Source organism: Colobus angolensis, unplaced genomic scaffold (genome assembly GCF_000951035.1).
Source record: "Colobus angolensis palliatus isolate OR3802 unplaced genomic scaffold, Cang.pa_1.0 Scaffold57, whole genome shotgun sequence".
NCBI lineage: Eukaryota > Metazoa > Chordata > Mammalia > Primates > Cercopithecidae > Colobus > Colobus angolensis.
Genome location: NW_012119265.1, coordinates 5,661,409 through 5,671,609, shown reverse-complemented (window position 1 = coordinate 5,671,609; position 10,201 = coordinate 5,661,409). Strand labels below are relative to the sequence as shown.

The following is a 10,201-nucleotide window of genomic DNA, read 5'->3' as shown; positions in this document are numbered from 1 at the left end:
TGTACAATAAAGGCGTACTTATCTCTTTCGACTGAAGGGAGGCAAAATTCAAGTGAACACTTTATTTCGTATAATACATAATAATATACTGAAAGCATTTACGTGTATTATAAAATAAAACCAAAATGAACACTATAAAACGAACACTTCGTTTCATATATATAATGCACCTTAAGTGTATTATATTCATTTACGTGTATTATAAAATCACCTAACTGCAAGCTAGAGAATCCTTAATACGTAATAGTGAGAATACTGTCTTTCCTCGAGCGTTTTCAGTATCTGAACCTTAAAATTTAATTTCGTGAAGTCTGTTGTAAGAAGCTGTGATAAAAGTTTGAGATAATAGAATAGGAAAACTAATGGGACTACAAAACAATGAAACTTATAAAGCATCTCCTTTTGTGAAATAAATGAAAACACATAAGAAAAAGGAAAGAAAGACCCCTTTTGTGTGTGTGTGCTTGTATTTCACATTGAATAACAAAAGTGTAATAATTGAGAAGACTGTAATCCACAATAGGGAACGTCTCCATAAGTGAAAATGGTATCATTTTTCTGCCTAAGATTCAGCAGTTTCTGTGGCTTACAATTTGAATGCCACAGTTTTAATAAATGGAACTTTACATTTGTTATTGTTACTATATTTTGCATATCAGTCAGCTTTCGGATAGATAGTGCTTTTTTTGAGGAATAATATGTGTTATTGTTATAATAAGTTGTAATAAGACAGTAATTTGTGAATGAAGGATCGTAATTACAAGAAAGACTTCAGAGATACTGTATTTTCTCAGTCAAGTGTTGGGAGATAAGCTACATTAATTTCTGTAATTCCAAAATTGTGCCATCTGTTTATTGACACAAGATCAGGGAGATGCTTTTCCTGCTAGAAACTTTTACTGTGTCCCTGGGTACTAAGTAGTGCTGTGGTTCCTTGTTTTATTTTTCACATCTTATAGAGGGAGAACACGATGAAGTTGTATGAGATCTTCAATTAATGTATTTGCTGACAAGCCAGGTCTTAACAGAAAACTATTATATATGTTGTCATACAGTTCATAAGACATTATCCTTTGAGTTAATCCAGTTCCAGTTGTACCTTGGACCATCTTATGTATATTTTTATTTAAATATTTGACCGCATTATTTCGGTAACTTATTTGGAAATATGTTTGATTTTTTTTTCTCCCTCTCCTGGCGGGGAAGGGGAGGAGGTGGGGAAATACATATTTTGCTTTCTGGGGTCCTGCCATTAGGTTGAGTAGTTAAACCAGATTAGGATTTAACGTAATTTAGTGACTCTAGTTACATGGTAGCCAGTAAGATTCAGTGATAATAGAGACAGTAGCCCTTAGACTACCCTTAGGCTAGAGGGTTTTTAGAACAAATTTAAACATATTTATAGATCGTAAAACTTACGTGACTTTTTTTCTTGACTATGTGTAGCTTGTTGCTTCGTCAAAATTAAAAGCATAATAGTTACAATTTTAGTAGTTATAATTAAGAAATGCATTTTTTTTTTTGGTACTGCTATGAATCCAGCCCTACAGTGGACTCTACTCTTGAGTAAGTTTTCATCCCCAAGTGAAAAGTTGATGTCTTGGCGTTGGAGGGAAGAGGAAAAACAAATCTTGTCACTGCTCAGTTTCCTGTAGCTACTGCCATAGCATCTAGATTGTAGTACAAGTCAAAGGAAGTATCTTTTTCCCCTGCTTCCCTTTCTTAGTCCCGGCTGGAAAACTGTGGAAAACAGAAGGCAGGATGTAGTCAAGGATGTTTGGTTTTTATTCATCCTGATTTTCATGCACTATTAAATAGAATTGTACTTTCACTTTTCATGTTAAGAGAAGTTAAATGAAAACAAAATTAAGCTTTTGAATCCATGAAATTTCATTGTGTTAACTATACTTCTTTTAAAATCTTATTGGTCCCATGACACTCAATGAAAACAACTTCATGTAACAAAATCGGACTGTAATATATTTCCTCAGTTGACCGAAATGATTTAGTAATAGATGATTTGGCTATTGTAATAGTGTGTATCCTGAAAGTTTCTCAGAATACCTTCTTAGTTTCAACTTTTGTTGACAGATCTTTCTGAAAAGATCCGTGTACAGTGTTTTTAAATCTTCTCAGGATAGATATTCTGAATAAGGATTCTTACCTGGTGTAGATAAATTGTATCTTCTACATATGCAAAGTGGCTGGGCTCTGAAATTCCTTTTTAAATTTTCTTTGTTTTTGAGACACGGTCTTGCTCTATTGCGCAGGCTGTAGTGCAGTTGGGTAATCACTGCTCACTGCAGCCTCTACCCTCCAGGCACAATCCAGCCTCCCAACTTAGCCTCCAGAGTAGCTGGGACTACAGGTGCCTGCCACCAAGCCCAGCTAATTTTTAAAATTGTTTTGGAGAAAAAAGGTTTCACCATGTTGCCCAGGCTGATCTTGATCTCCTGGGTTTAAGCAATCTGCCCACCTTGGCCCCCCAAGGTGCTGGGATTACAGGTGTGAGCCACCATGCCCCTCCAGAAGTTCTTTTTATGTTGTTGCAAATATTCCTTTCTCCTTTTATTGTACTACCGAGGACATTCTTTTCTCATTTGCTTATTTTTTCCCCATAATTCTTCAAGAATCTTCCCTTTTCTCTGTTGAGACTACCGTTATGGGAGAGTTCTTGGTTAATAACTAGGGTTATTCATTCATTCTACAAATATTTGTTGAGTACCTATGAGGTTCAAGGTAAAGTTCTTGAACTTTATCTGCATGCCTCAAAGGGCATGCCATAGAAATATTAATCCTACGTGATGTGTCGCAAAAAAACTAACAGGGTTCAGTGGCCAAATAACTTATGGAAATGAGCATAGTCTGTTTCGTTGGAGATTTGCAGCAGTGTACCTTAATATGTTAAAGATGATAAGTCCATTTCCCAAACTTTTTTCACCATGAGACTCTTTTCTTTTTTTAAGAGACTTTTATTTTCTACTGCTTGTTAACTTAATTTTGTGAATTATAAGGTACATATTTTGGAAAATGTTGAGTTAAGTATAGAACCTGTCCTTAGCAAATAGAGGGAGAGAAGGTAGATATATGATACTATACTCTTAAAAATAAGGTTATAAGTGGTTTCAAAGAGGTCTAGATAAAGTGCCATAGGTGTCAAGAGGACGGGAAGATTACCTCTAGAAGAAAGGATTAGAATTATCTACATAGGAATTATTATCATTTGAATTATCTACAGAGGAAAAATTAGATTTGAGTTTGTGGAACTGGGTGGAGGGACTTTTCAGTAAAGCAGACAGTGAAAGCTAAGACATAAAGGGAGGGTTGTAGGCCCTGGAGGTGAGGGGAACATTCATTTTGGCTGGAGTATAGCACACATAAAGAGGAGTAGTGGCATGTAAGGTAAATTGGGGTTTAATTTTGGAGATCCTAAATACCAGGATTAAAAATTCATTTTTTTTTTCTTTCTGTAAATGTAGGTTCCTTGATAATAGTGCTTGAGGTCAGGTAATTTGGCTGTGATAGTAATGGCTGTTTGACTTCCAAATTAGCGTATGAATATTGAAGAACACATTTTCCCACATTTATTTGTCTCTTAATTTTTCAAACTAAATTACAAAAGCTGTTTAAATAGACTTGTTGAAAATGATGTCTCTTGTTCAATTAGCTAGCCAGGTGTATACTAATGAGCATGAGATATACAAGTAAGGGGCCCCCGTTAACTGTCAAGGTGCTGAAATGCTATTTATTTTAACCATATTAGTTGTTAAGTGTTTATAGACATTGGCTACCAATTGTAGTGTCATGTGTATGATAAAATGTATTCATTCTGCAAACATTGAATGAATGTGTAGGCCAGACATTATTCCAGGTACTAGAGTTAAAAGATGTTGAGTTAAGCATCTGATTGAGGGAGACAGACATGTTAATACATTAATACAGTGCAGTGGGAGTTTAGAATCTTTTCCAGGGATTATTAGGGAAGGTTTCATTTAGTAATGGCATATAGAAATTGGATATTGATGGATGAGTAGAGATTTTTCAAACAGGAGAAGGGTATTCCGAGGCAGAGACAAAAGATGACTCCAGTTTGTTGTAAGGTGAGGCAGTTGAGAAGAGTTAGGATGTGTATATGCATATTTTAAGAACAGGGAGTGGTGGCAAGGCATTGAGACCATAGGAGTTCGAGGGCGGTTTTTCGGTTTTTTGTTTTTTGTTTTTGAGAAGGAGTCTAGCTCTGTTGCCCAGGCTGGAGTGCAGTCGCGTGATCTCGGCTGACTGTAACCTCTGCCTCTGGTTTCAAGCTATTCTCCTGCCTCAGCCTCCTGGGTAGCTGGGATTATAGGTGCCTGCCACCATGCCTAACTAATTTTTTTATTTTTAGTAGAGATGGGCTTTCACTGTGTTAGCCAGGCTGCTCTCGAACTCCTGACCTCATGATCGACCCGCCTCGGCCTCCCAAAGTGCTGGGATTACAAGCATGAGCCACCGTGCCTGGCCAGTTTTTTTGTTTTTTGAGACAGGGTTTTGCTCTGTCACCCAGGCTGGAGTGCAGTAGTGTAATCACAGCTCACTGCAATGTCGACCTCCTAGGCTCAGGCAATCCTCCCACCTCAGCCTCCCAAGTACCTGGGACTACAGGCATGTGCCACCATGCTTGGCTAATTTTTTATTTTTTGTAGGGACGGAGTCTCACTATATTGCCCAGGCTAGTCTCGAACTCCAGGACACAAGTGATCCTCCCGCCTCAGGCCTCCCAAGGTGCTGAGATTACAGGCATGAGCCACTGGGCCCAGCCTGGGGGAATTTTTAAGAAGGCTTTTTATAGATCATGCAAGAGGGCTGACCTTACTTTTTTTGGGTAAGGGTCAGGAAGACAGGCAATTTTAATGTTAGTGTGAAGAATGGCCTTTGATGGGGGAAGAAATTGTTAGCTGGGAAAATTGGGATCATGGGCAGCCTAACATAATTGCTGTCATTTGGTAAGTGTTCCAGAATTATCTGTTGACTGATTAATCTAGCCAGGTGAAATTCTAACCTAATTCAATGGCAACAGAGAAGAAATTTGAAAAGACATTTTGGAGGAAGAATTAAAATAATTCAATTACTGAGGAGTTAAAATTCCAAATTTGTAAACTTTGAAAAGTGGGTGGTTGGTGATTCATTAACTGTGATAGAGAAAATTAGAAGGACCTTTGCAGGGGAAAGAAGTAATATATTCATTAAAAAATATATATATGTGTATATATATATTATTGTTTTACACTTTGAGTTTTTAGCAAGACATCGTGGTAAAGTCCACTAGGCAAATGGAAATATGAATTAGTAACTCAGAAAGAGATCACAGTCAGAGATAGCAGTTTAGGAAGTATCACTTTATATGGGTGGTAATTTAGTCAGGAAGTGGATGACATCTCTCAGCTCTGCCCCTTACTAGTTGTATGATCTTGGCAAGTTACCCAACCTCTTTGTACCTCAATTTTCTAATCTGTAAAATGGGGGAAATAGTAGTATCTACTTCAGAAGGTTTTTTTGATGACTAAATTGAATTGAGAAATTTAAATTGCTTAGGAGCATACTATTAAAAGAGTAGTATCCATTTTTAAAAATTAGGTGTCGGTCACTTTCAATTTAAGTGGATTGAGATGAGAACTAGATTAAAGATCTATCAGGGAAGGAAAGCCTTCAGCCTTCTTGGTCTTAGCTGACTAATATCCAAGAAGTAGGAGATTATAGTAGGAGAGGATTACAAAAAGGGGCTGTGGAAGGTTATATTTTTCAGGATGGTCACAAGATCTGCCATCCCACATCGTGATGTTTATGCCCCTCCCATAGGGAAGTAGGGTCTCTGCTCACTTCTTGAATCTGTACAGGCCTATGACTATAGAAGTGTTGCTATGTAGTGATTTGCAAGGTTAGGCCCCATGTATTACCTTTGGGCCAGATGTATTACCTTTGATGATCTAACCTCTTGGACTCTAGCAACCATAGCAAGAGAAGGCCCATGCAGCCCTTTTAAAGAACCAAGGCCCTTCACCCTTGGCTCTTGCTGAACTCCCAGCTAACAGTAAACACCAACTTACCATCTTGAAAGAGTATTTTCTAGCCAAGTTGAGCAGCCCCAGCTTATTTCATGTGGAGCAGAGACCAGATTTCCCTGTTGAGCCCTCCTCAAATCAGATTTGTGAACAGTATGATTATTGTTATTTTAGGCCACTAACTATTTGAGTGGTTGTTAGGCAGCAATAGATAACTGAAACAGAGGCCAATCAATTTCTTACCTTCTGCTGGTGTTAGTGGAGAGAGTGGTAGAAGTAGAGGTTGATGCTTAGAGTAATAGAGTTGCATTTAAGTGTTTTATGCTTTGGAGTTCTCCAGTCAAACCAACTTAGAAGTGAACTTCTGGAATAAGCAAGTCATTAAATTGAGGACAGTATTATGGACTGCATGTGTGTATAATTAATCTAAAATACTGAATCCCTGGTGTTCCCAGGAAATTAAATAGTTGAGGTATGTGTGTGCCCACATGTGTGAGAGAGATTTGAAAGAGTGATTACCTTGTTCTCTTAAAAGTGGATTGCAATTGCACGTAACACCCTGCAAATAAACATATAACCTACAAATTAAATGAAAGTTCTAGTCGAGTGATAAATTAAAAGTTTGGTTGTTAATATTTTATGTATATATATATTTTTAAAACTTAGCAAACTTTTCTGATGCTATTTCCTTGAAGCTGAAATATGAAAATAAGAAAATACAGTTATTTATATATCTTTGCTTATTCAGGGTATAATAAACGAAAGAAGCAATGATTCCTTACTTGTTTAATTTCATTTCCAAGGTGTTTGTTAAATGCCTGTAAGAATATTTAACGTGTATATTTGTAAATACGCTTAATTTGATTTGAAATGCTAATGGCAGATTTTATTAAATACTTAAAGTAATTTCACAGTCTATATTAAAGTCTCTATAATAGAGTGGGAAAAATATCTGGGTTAGAATACTGGTTTAGTACCTTCATAAGACTTAAATTTCATTTCCTCAGTTTCCTCATATGTAAAAATGAGATGAAAGAGCTGGGCTGTGATGATATTTAAAGAACATTCTTGCATTACAAATTTTAAATCTAATTATATGATTCTGCTGAGACTAGTATAACAGGAATTGTAACATTTTGTTACCTCTCCCTTTAGGACATACACATATATATTACTTTACGGTTCAAAATGAGATATATTCTATCCTGGAAAAATATTTTGCTTAAGAGAATCTAAAATATTTTATAAGATTCTAAATTACCATCATTTAGATAGTCTTCAAAACAATTTTGATGACATGATTATTTGGCCAATTTCATAGTTTAAAGGGCTTCAAGATTGAATGTTAAAATTGACTAATTTTAAAACGTAAAATTATTTATTTTGTAGTGTTTGTGCAAGTAGTTTTCAAAATACTTTTTCAAAGTTTGCCTTAGTTATATTTGTGTCTTAATGTGCTTTATTTTTCTACCTTTTCATACTACTTTTGAAATCCATTTTGTTAGCTGGAGACAAAATATTTTGTGGTGCTTTTTTAAAAAATCAGTAGTCAATAAATATAACTTATTAATATACAGAAAACACATAAAGAATCTCACTGAAAAATCAAAGAAAATGGGGTTAGAAAGTAGAGGCCAAATATTGTAAAATTCTTTAGTTCTTTGTAGTGCCAGAATTGTATTAGGCTCATATTTGGTTTCTGTTAGAATCTTGGATTGATAGTACCATGTAATGCCTGTTCTTTGTTTCTGGGTTGTGGGGTGGTGGTCCTGCCTTTTTGGTTTTGGATATATGGATCAAGAGCATGACTTTCAAGACCCTCTGCAGGGATTTCAGCCATGGCCCCAACTAGCTAGTGTTTTGGTATGCTCAGCATTGTTCTGTTGACTACAGCTGGAAAGCAAGAGAAATGTATGACACAGCCTCCCCTTGCTTTCAATTTAAGTATGGAGAAAAGAGTGAAACTTATGAAAATGATTCTAAATCAATAAATGATAAAATGACAGTTAGTAATATTCTGTGTTGGGATTTGAATTTTTAAGCTTCATAGGGGTTTAAGAGTGGAGAAATTAATGGAGACCATGTAGGGAAGGAACCCTTCAAAGATGAAATGGGAATGGAGCCAGGCTTTGAGTAATGGTATAGCAGTCTTTGAAATTTTGGAGGAGAAAGGGCATACTTAATAGGGTGAGTTACCTGGCCACAGGTTAGGAAGCAGGAGTAACATGGGCTTGAAAAGAAGACTGGCATAGTCTGATGGAAGTGTGACTGTTTGTTTTGAGGTACAGAGAAATTTGGGTAGGTGGTACAAGATAAGAACCCTAAATGGTAGATATGAGTATGAACTTGGCTGTGGGATTGGATTCACACCTGTAATCCAAGCACTGAGTCGGGCAGATCACTTGAGGCCAGCAGTTAGAGACCAGCCTGGCCAACATGGCAAAACCCAATCTCTACTAAAGATACAAGAATTACCCGGGCGTGATGGTGCACACTTGTAATACCAGCTACTCAGGAGGCAGAGACATGAGACTTGCTTGAACCCAGGAGGCGTAGTTTGTAGTGAGCTGAGATTGTACTACTGCATTGCAGACTGGGAGACAGAGTGAGACTGTATCTTAAAGAAAAAAAAAAAAAAAAAGTGTGTGAATTCAATAGTGTAATAGGAATTATATAGGGAAGTTTCTCACTAAAGGAGGTAGTGTTTTAATGATCTGTTAGACAGTGGTATCCATAATAAATTTAAGGAAAATACATGATAGGCAGTACTTTTGAACTGATGGGTTAATTGGTTTAACAGGATACAGAAATATCTCTCTGAAATGATCTGAGACTTACTTTTTTTTTTTTTAGCTAGGCTGGGGTCAATATCCTAGTTTCTTTGAGTTTGTGGGTGGTTCCAACACATTGTATTGGATCTACTTTTGGGAATGGAAATATAAGAAAATATAAAAATTTGAATTTTTGTCAAGGAAGCAACATTATTTAAATTAGGGATTTGTATTCCTGTCCAAGGGATTGACATCCAAGGGAGTTTTCAGTAGAAATGACCACAAACACCATTAAGTTCTGGGATATATGTGCAGAACTTACAGATTTGTTACATAGGTATATATGTGCCATGGTGGTTTGCTGCACCCATCAACCCTTTCATCTACATTAGGTATTTCTCCTAATGCTATCACTCCCCTGGTCCCCCACCCTCTGACAGGCTCTGGTGTGTGATGCTCCCCTCCCTGTGTCCATGTATTCTCATTTTTCAGCTTCCAGTTATAAGTGAGAACATGCAGTGTTTGGTTTTCTGTTCTGTGTGAGTTTGCTGAGAATGATGGTTTCCAGTTTCATCCATGTCCCTGCAGAGGACATGAACTCATCCTTTTTCATGGCTGCATAGTATTCCGTGGTGTATATATGCCACATTTTCTTTATCCAGTCTATCATTGATGGGCATTTGGGTTGGTTCCAAATCTTTGCTATTGTGAATAATGCTGCAGTAAACATACATGTGCACGTGTCTTTATAGTAGAATGATTTGTTATACTTTGGGTATATACCCAGTAATGGGTTTGCTGGGTCAAATGGTAATTCTGGTTCTAATCCTTCAGGAATCGCCACACTATCTTCCACAATGACAAACACCATATTTTAATATTACAATTGGTAACATTTGTAAAGCATTTAAAATCAGTTTAACGGAGCAATATAACAACCAATTATGTAAAGCTAAGTTTCATATGATAGTGTCTTAGTGCATAGTTCTAGATTTTTGTTTTGGCTTGGTAATTTTTGCTTTTGATTACAGTAGCAAACAGAAAGTGAAGCTAAACCTTTGTCAGGCTTATAAAATTCTGAAGGATTAAAAAAATTTTTTACAGGTATTTGTATTATAGGGAATTGTTTGAGAAGTCTCTTGGGAGGACTTGGTCATTTGGAGGTCTTAGGATTTGTTAATTTGGCTGTCTTTTTCTCACTGTAAGTGCCTTTGCAGCAAGGTAAAGTATTAGAAAGCAAGGCATTAGGATTTATTTGCTTGTATAAGCAGAATTCTTTATTTTTATTTTTATTTTTTGCTTTTTTGGAACATCTATCCCTTGGGGATCAATCACTGACTTCTCTTAAACCCTAGTGGTAATTTGTCTCTGAGGATAAAACGTGTACTTTGC

At 36.5% G+C, this 10,201-nt stretch overlaps 1 protein-coding gene across 3 annotated transcripts in view; it reads left to right on the top strand.

Annotated features, from left to right (window-relative positions):
- Positions 1–10,201, top strand: part of EXOC5 (exocyst complex component 5) — a 64,463-nt gene that overhangs the window by 940 nt on the left and 53,322 nt on the right. The gene's annotated exons all lie outside the window — the stretch shown is intronic.